The sequence below is a fragment of the Gossypium hirsutum genome, chromosome A06, assembly GCF_007990345.1.
Source record: "Gossypium hirsutum isolate 1008001.06 chromosome A06, Gossypium_hirsutum_v2.1, whole genome shotgun sequence".
Taxonomy (NCBI): Eukaryota; Viridiplantae; Streptophyta; class Magnoliopsida; order Malvales; family Malvaceae; genus Gossypium; species Gossypium hirsutum.
The window spans coordinates 115449461-115458518 of record NC_053429.1 but is presented as its reverse complement, the minus strand read 5'-3'; the positions used below and the strand labels follow the sequence as shown (position 1 = coordinate 115458518).

Genomic DNA, 9058 nt, shown 5'->3' with positions numbered 1-9058 from the left:
ATGAGCTTAAGAGCTCTATATAACTGTGATAAAATCAGGAACTTTTTTAGGGATATTAGGAAGAATAATTATTCAAAAAGAAATAACCGAAATTAATAATTAAAAATAAATTTTCTAAAATCTAATAAAAATAAAAAGTAATTTTAATAAAAATTTAAAACATAAAATAATAAATAAATGTTTTTAAACATCTTCATCGCTGGATGGTTCGCGAGGTGGGACGGCGATGAGATGTGGAGGTGCTGACAAATCTGCTGTAGAGTAGCATCAATGTTGTCAAATCGTTGAAAATACTACTGCTTGAATCGAGTGAGGTGCTCAGAGATGTCAGCATATGAAGCTGCCGCATGAACTGGACAAGAGGGTGGTGGTGGCTGAGTCGGTGGATCCTCGTGCTGTGGGGGAACATCATCAAGAATGTCCTCGTAGGCCTCCTCCTCGGTAGATTGGGTGAGACGATACTGGGGAGGGTAGGTTCCTCGGTGCCTCTTGATCGTCCTCATGCTAAGTATGCTCGAGATGCCTTGTGGAGACATCTGGCCGATGAGGGTGAGGGATGATTCTTGGGCCGCGGTGTTAAGCCCGAAGTGTCGCACCAGTTGAGTCACGTAGGGGCCAATGGAGATGACCCCTTTCCTATGCCACTCCATCTGGTGCTAAATCGAGAGGGCGATAAAGTAGGCAAGGTTGATGACGTGCCCGTGTGACATACACCATAAGATGTAGATGTCGTAAGTGTTGACAATGCGAGTGCTCTCTCGCCTCCCTATAAACGTGTAAGTTAAAATGACGTGTAGGTACCTCAGGGCTGGTGGGAGAACTGATCCCTTGGAGCGGCTAGGATTATAGAAGGCTGTACCAGGGGCCAAAGTGTGTCAGCACTTCGAGTGAGAAAAATGTATGTGGCAAGTGAGAGCATGTAGTTCATTTTCCTCCTTGAACTCCTCCGTATATAAGCCTAGTACAGCACCAAACTCTGGGACGCTTAGCTGGTGGACTAACCCGTCTAGGCAAAACTGAACCGTGCTGGGATCATCATAATTTGTCATTAACGTCTGAAGATGGAACATTGAGTATAGTTCCATCGTGAGCTCGAGGTTTGTTGGTTCGATGATCCCAAAGAACAGCTCCTGAGGGTCGGTGGTTAGGAGGGGCCGAATCGTATCAGCCAACTAAACCTGTTCTACGGCAGCCCAGTCAATGTAGCGGCTCGCAATTAAGGGTCGGGCCCGAAGTATTTGGAAAAGCTCTTCCTAGGGTCCTCGGGGGAACTGCAAGAGATGGTGACGAATTTTCGTGGTTGGACCCGCGAAAGATGACGCTCCCTTCTTTTTCTTCGAGGCAGGTATGGCGATTTTCTTTCCTCGTGAAGACGATATGGTACTCTAAGGGAGAGAGATTGAGCATCAAAAATGGAGTGGGAAGCGGTGCATGGGTGTGGCAAGGAGACCGTGTGAACTTGCAGCGACTACGGTTAGGGTTTTTAAATGGGGAAGAAAGTGAATAATGCAGGGTATTTATAGATTTTGGGCCACACGACCATGGCACATGCCTGTGTTCCCCAATTTATGCCCATGTGTTTCGCGATTTTCCTATTTGGGCGCGTCTGAAATTCGTCCCATGCCTATGTACCTCGGGGGTGTGGGTTCACATGGCCGTGTTGTATGACCACATCTAGCTTCATTCGTTTCTCCCACGCTCATGTGTGCACGCCCCACGCCCGTGTTAATTTGACAGGTTCGACCACGGGTGTTAGACACAGGCATGTCGCACGCCCGTGCTAGTTTCTAAATTTCAACCACGGGTCTTCCACACGGGCGTGTCACACGCCTGTGTTGTTTTGGTAGGCTCGACCACGGCCATGTCACACGACCTTAGCGTTTTATTGTAGCCCGTGTTTGGGGAAATCCTTGCCCTATTTTCACACAGCCATAAGCACGCACGTGTGCTTGGCCGTGTCTCTGTGGAAAACCTGTATTCGAGAGCTCCGTTAGTAAGTTAGATGTTGAAGACTAAATTTTTAAAGTGAATACAATTAGTGCTCGGGTTGCCTCCCGAGAAGCGCTTATTTATAGTCTAATCTTGACTTACCTCTCCATTCAATAATCATGGTGGTTTGAGGAGTTTATACTCTTCATTCCTGTCATCAATCTCATCAAAATAAGGTTTTAAACGGGTGTTGTTTACCTTAAAAGTGCCGAACTTGGGGTGCCTTACCTCGATCGTACCGAATGGAAAGATACTAAGTACCGTAAGAGGGATTTCTGCATTCGGTGTGGTAGCGACAATGTGGGGATCTGCAACATCTAATAAGACTTTATCTCCAATCTTAAGTTGATTTGGAAAGGTATTGAGCTCGTTTTGTCGTAGATTCAGTTTGTCGGGTGTTCTTGGTTTATGCGTCCGCCATTCATCGAGTTCTTTGATTTGTAATCTTCGATCTTCATGAACAGGTCCTCTGCTATTGCTTGAGAATGACTCGTGTGCTTCCTTCAAACTCATTTCCTGTAAATAGGTTGTACAGTATTGTCAGTTCTAGAAGAATGGGTTAACCTTCAATTCCCGATGTGTTGCCAGAATTGCGAGCTTGAAGGGTGATTGTTTTGTCTCCCATACGGAGTGTGAGTTCACTTGTGCTAACATCAATAATAGTTTTAGCAGTTGCTAAAAAGGGCATTCCCAGAATTAAAGGAGTGTTGCTATCCTCCTCTATATCTAGAACAATAAAGTCAACAGGAAATATAAATTTATCGATTTTAACTCGTACATCTTCAATAATACCCCTAGGGAACCTTATAATTTTATATGCTAATTGAATGCTCATCCTAGTTCGTTTGGGCTTCCTGAGACCTAATTACTTAAACATTTTTTAGGACATGACGTTAATACTAGACCCTAAATCAGCTAATGCATTATTAACATCTAAACTACCAATTAAACAATGAATTGTAAAACTCCCTGGATCTTTTAGTCTGTTCGGTAGTCTATTTTAGAGAATAGCTGAGCAAACTGCATTTAGCTCCACGTGCGACGCCTCGTCCAACTTCCGCTTATTTTCTAAGAATTCCTTTAAAAATTTCATTGCATTTGGCATCTGCGATAGGACTTCAATAAATGGTAAGTTAATATGTAATTTTTTTAAGAGCTTAAGGAATTTACCAAATTGTTCATCTGAGCGGTCTTTCCTTGTCGCGTTGGGGTATGGCACATGATGTTTATATCCGACATTCACCGTTTTGTTTTTATTATTATCTACCTTACCTTGACCTTTGCTTACCACAATTTCTTGCCTCGGTTCTGGTTCAGGCTCAAAAACTCCTTCTTCATCTTGAATATTAATTGTGTTGAGCTGTTCCATTAGGTTGGGTTCAGTATTACTTGGCAAGCTACCTTGTGGTCATTTGGAAATTAGTTTGGAAAGCTGACCTATCTGAGTTTTGAGCCCTTGGATCAAGGTTTGTTGATTTTTAAGTGCTGTCTCGGTGTTCTGGAAACGAGTTTCTGACACCGAAATAAACTTTGAGAGCATCTTTTCAAGGTTTGACCTCTTTTCCTGTTGGTAAGGTGGTTGTTGGTAGCCTGGATGTGGTTGTGGTCTTTGATTTCCTTAATCGCTCCACGAGAAATTGAGGTGGTTCCTCCAACCTGCATTGTAAGTGTTACTATATAGATTGTTTTAAGGTCGAGGATTATTACCCATGTAGTTTAATTGCTCGTTATCCATGTTGTGGCCATAGGGTTGGTATTCTGAATGGCTTGTTCCACCTCCACTTGCTTCGCATTGCATTATTGGGTGAACCTGTGAAGTACTAAGAAAATCATCAATCTTGTTATTTAAGATTTCTACATGATTAGAGAGCATGGTGACCGAATTGATGTTATAAATGCCGGCTATTTTCGTTGGCTTTGTCCTCATGACTTGCCACTGATAGTTATTCAGTGACATCTCTTCTATAAACTCATAAGCAACTTCAGGTGTTTTATTATTGATGGTTCCGCCAGCAGCTGCGTCAACCATTTGTCGAGTCGAATGATTCAGGCCATTATGGAACGTTTGAACCTGTAGCCAAAGCAGTAACCCATGGTGAGGGTTCCTTCTCAAAAGGTCCTTGTATCTCTCCCATGCATCGTAGAGTGTTTCTAAATCCATCTGCACAAAAGAAGAGATACCATTACTTAATTTAGCCATTTTAGCCGGCGAAAAATATTTTAGTAGAAATTTTTCGGTCATTTGTTCCCATGTAGTAATTGACCCTCGTGGTAACGAGTTCAACCACTGTTTAGCTTTATTCCTTAATGAAAAAGGGAGTAACCGAAGACGAATTTCATCATTAGAGACACCATTAATTTTAAATGTATGGCATAGTTCTAAGAAGTTGGCTAAATGAGCATTGGGATCCTCATCCTGCAAACCATCAAACTGAACAAATTGCTGTATCATTTGAATAGTGTTAGGTTTTAACTCAAAAGTATTTGTAGCTACAACAGGTCTAACTATGCTCGATTCAGATCCTTTTAAAGAAGGTTTAGCATAATCATACATAGTGCGTGGAGCAGGATTTTGATTAACTGCAATTGCAAGAGGTAGCTGATTGCCTTGATTTTCATCCATCTCTTCAGTTAGGGGTTGAGTATCGTCTTCTTGCTCGTTTTCTGTGTATCTTAAGCTTCACCTTATTTCTCTTTGATTTCTGCGAACTGTACGATCGATTTCTTCGTCAAAAAGTAATGGTCCTGTCAGATTTCTTCTAGTCATAAACTATAAAAACCTGCCAAGAGAAGGAAAAAGTAAATTAATAAATAATAATAATAAATTAAAGTGCACGAAAAATAAATGGCTAAAGTAATAAAAATTGAGTGTTCCTAATATTTTAGTTCCCCGGCAGCAGTGCCAAAAACTTGATCTCGAAATTTCGTGATAAGTTTTAAATATTTATAATTACTTGTTCTTGAACTAACTACTATCGCGATGTAGGCAAGTGTACCTCTCAATCAGTAGTATAGTTTTAGCAAGACCGGATTGTCGAACCCAGAGGAACTAAAAGTACTAGTAATGACTGTATTTTTATTATCTAGCCTAAGAATAAAGAGGTTTTTGTTTTAACTAACTAATTATCTAAACTAAGAACGCACAGAGAATGGAATTGGGGAATTACTTTTAGAAAAATCGATTGAATGAAGATAATACCTAAGGAAAAATCCACCTAGACTATACTTGTTATTCTGGCTCCGAATTGGATGATTTATTCATTTAACTTGTTTCGTAGAGATCCCTAAGTTATGTTACTATCCCTTATTAGGTTTCACCCTAATCCGGCAAAATCTTGTCACCCTATGTCTAGGCGCGCAATCAACTCCGCTTAATTATGACAAATGTACTCTTAAACAGGGTCTATTCCTCCTCTAAATAAGAGCTTATCTTGAATCGGTATCCTGGGATATCAAAACAAGAATTAAGAACGCATAATTAAGAACAAGTCAAATATTTATCATACAATTCAGAAAATAATAACAAGATTCGTCTTAGGTTTCATTCCCCTTAGGTATTTAGGGGATTTAGTTCGTAACTAAATAAGAAAACATCTCAGAATAATAAAGAATACAAAACATAAAGAAAACCCAAAACTCTTGAAGGGGAATTGAGGAGAGATCTTCAGTCTTGATGATGAATCCAGCTTCTAAGATGAATCAATCGGCTTTCTTGGAGTAATTCCTTACCCCCTACTCCGTCTTCCCTTTTCTTCCTTCTCTACCGTGTATTTATAGGCTTTGGAATGCCCAAAAGCCCTCAAAATTAGCCTTTTCTGAATTGGACTCAACTTGGGCTTGGTAGGGACACGCCCGTGTGACATGCCCGTGTGCGATTACTTTAGGCCATGCTCGAGCCTGCCAAATTGACACGGCCATGTGGTATGCCTGTGTGAGGAGGTCCAGGCCGTGTTGATTTTGTACTTTGGCCCATTTTCTCCGTTTTTGGCCCGTTTCTCGTTCCTTTCGCTCTTCTATGCTCTCCTAAGTGTAAAACATGAAATTAAAGCATTAGGAGCATCGAATTCACCAATTCTAATGGAAAATTATCCATAAAATGGGTTAGACATGGGGTAAAAATATACGGTTTATCAATTCCAAGATATTAATTCAGGTTTTGATGTGCTTATTCAGTGGAGCAAAAGTCCCTGTTTAAAAGTAGATCCCCCATAATTAAGCGGAGTTGCATGCAATCCTAGAGATAGTACCACATAAATCTGCTGGATTAGAGTCAAATCTAATAAGGAAATCCATAGATTGAGTTAATGCAACAATAGGGGTTTTAATTAGAAAGAGATTTTGGTTAATCAACCTAGAGTCAGTTGTTTTTAGTCTTGAGAGAGATATTAACATAAACTAGGGATTTCTACAGATTAAGTCAAGTGAATAAATCGTCTAATTCAGAAATAATAAGTGAAGTCTAGGTGGATTCTTCCTTGGGTATTGTCTTCTCCATCGGTTTTCTAAATAGTATTTTTCAACTTTTATCTTTGTCGTAATCTTAGTTAATAAGATAATTAGTTTTAGTTAAAACATTCCTTTAATTGTTAGGCTAGATAATAAAAAGATAGTAATTACTAGTACTTTTAGTACTTGTGGATACGATATTTCTGGTCTTACCTTAACTATACTACTGTTCGATAGGTGCGCTTGTCTTAGTCAAATTTTCAGTTAGTTTAGCGACCATCAGAAATATATGTTTTGGATTAACATGTTTTGTATTGGAGTTTTTGATGATTTTGAGTAATTAGGACTAAATTGAAAAAATAATAAATTGAGGGACTAAAATGTGAAATAAATGAAATATATGAACTTGTATGGACACTAGGAACATTTGGGCAAACATGGGTATATTGAAGTTTTGCATATTTTGTGTTTTATGCAATAGGGACTAAATTGTAAAAAGTGTAAAATGGCAGGGGTAAAATGGTAATTTGTCCATTTATGTGTTTTTGGACTAAATTGAATAAAAATATGTGTGAACGAGTTTAATTTGAATATGTTTAGATCAGGAACCAAAGAAATCGAATTTGGATCGGGGGAAAACGAAAGTTGTCGACTAGTCGTTCTGTTCCATTTTACATCGTCTGAGGTAAGTTTATAAGCAAATAGACGTACTTAATTTTAATTAAATGAAAATTATAGATGTTGAAATGGAAAATGTGAGTATTTATATGCATTAGCCAAATGTGAGTAAGCTTGACAACTATATTTTTGAATTCATTTCGACCGAGTTACAACATCCGAAAGCCCCGTATGAACCTTAGGAATAGCTAGGATACATATGTCATGACATAGGATTCCGATATGTGATGTGTGAGTAAGACCATGGCATCGATATGTGATTTTGATATATGTGTGCGAGTAAGACCCTGTCTGGGACAGTGGCATCGATATGTGATTACATGTAAAACCACGTCTGGGACGTTGGCATTGTACGATATATGTGTGATTATCCGAGTGTCCTATCCAATTTCGAATGGTTTATCGGGCAAAGATAAGTTGTGATCGAATCTGTAAAACGTGTTAAATGGCCAGGTATGAATTACCTTTTTGTCTAATTGAAATAACGTAAGTAAGTAACTTGATATTTGTTACAAATTGTGTGTGATGCAAATGAAGAATACATGTGAATTTGGTAAGTGTATTTGGCCTTGTGAATATTATTGAAATGAATCTTAACTATGTGCATATATGATCATGTGTATTCGGCCACATAACTAGTATATGTATATGAAGTTATATTTTGATATATGAGCTTATGTATTTGAGTGTATGTGGACTAGGTTTTATAATGACTATTTGGCTCGGGAAGTTGAATAATAATATGCTAAATTGACTTTGTGAGCATTCGGCCAAGGTAGAAATTATGTATGAAATTGTAGTATTTATGAAAATTGTAAGTCTGAGTCTAAGCATGGTAATGTTAATGTAATTCGGTTTGGTTTAAAATGAGTTGATTATATCATTGGGTTGTTTATTTGTTTATGACTTACAAAGCTATGATAGCTTACTCTGTGTGTTCATGTTTACTCTGTTTTATAGATTTTGGATTCAAGTTATGAGCTCGGGGATCGTCAGTAAAGCCTATCACACTATCGACTACCTTTGGTATCTTTATTAGTGAATTTTTGAATCTATGGCATGTATAGGCTGGACTATGTTTTGAAATGTTGGATTTTGGTTATGTGTAATTTAAGCCATACGAAAATGGCTTAACTTTTATGTTTGAATTTGGTTATGTTACTTATGGTTTACATATATATATATCTTGGTTATAATGTGATGTACTATGAATGCATAGTATTTGTGGTAGGTATTATATGCTTGAAGTGGTTGATGACTTTGGATATACATAAGTATGATTCAGCTAAGGTTATGCAAGGTTAGGAGTACAAGTGAATTTGATTATTATATTGATTTATTTAAGATGTGTAATTTGCCTTGTGAATTGTCTTGGAGACAACAAATGATGTGCCTTTATAATCGGCTAGTGATGGGTAAAATATATATACCTATGCTTATGAAATGTTGTTTGTGGTTTGACAGTTAAAAGTCCAGTTGTTAGTGAAATAATTGATTATTATATGTGCTAAATATATATGGTAACAATTTAGCTTTGGTGTGTGTTTCATTTAATAAGTATGTGACTTGATAATGTGTGACCGGTTGAGATTATGTTTAACAACCGAATAAAGGATTAGTTAATAAAGTGAAATATGTTTGCACCTCTTATATGTTGGTTGTTTACTGCACCATAAATGTGACTTACTATAAAGCTTAATTCGAATGTGATTAAGTGACTATATATATACATGGATTCGAATGGATGCATTAACTTGTATTAATGTATGAAATATGAAATTCAGGTTGACTAACATGGTAATGCCGCATAAATGAATGACAAGTTTGGTATTGAAATTTGTTTCATTTGAAGTACAACATGTACATGTGCAAGACTTTTATAAAAATTAGGTTTGATATTCAATTATTGAAGTTATTGATTTGTTATATGTTCTATATATAAATA

At 37.8% G+C, this 9058-nt stretch overlaps 1 non-coding gene across 1 annotated transcript; it reads left to right on the top strand.

Annotated features, from left to right (window-relative positions):
• The first annotated feature begins 4076 nt into the window (after nucleotides 1-4076).
• LOC121230979 (small nucleolar RNA R71) lies at nucleotides 4077-4183 on the top strand. The gene has a single exon (XR_005929049.1). It is a non-coding gene; the product is annotated as a small nucleolar RNA R71 (small nucleolar RNA).
• The last annotated feature ends 4875 nt before the right edge of the window (nucleotides 4184-9058 follow it).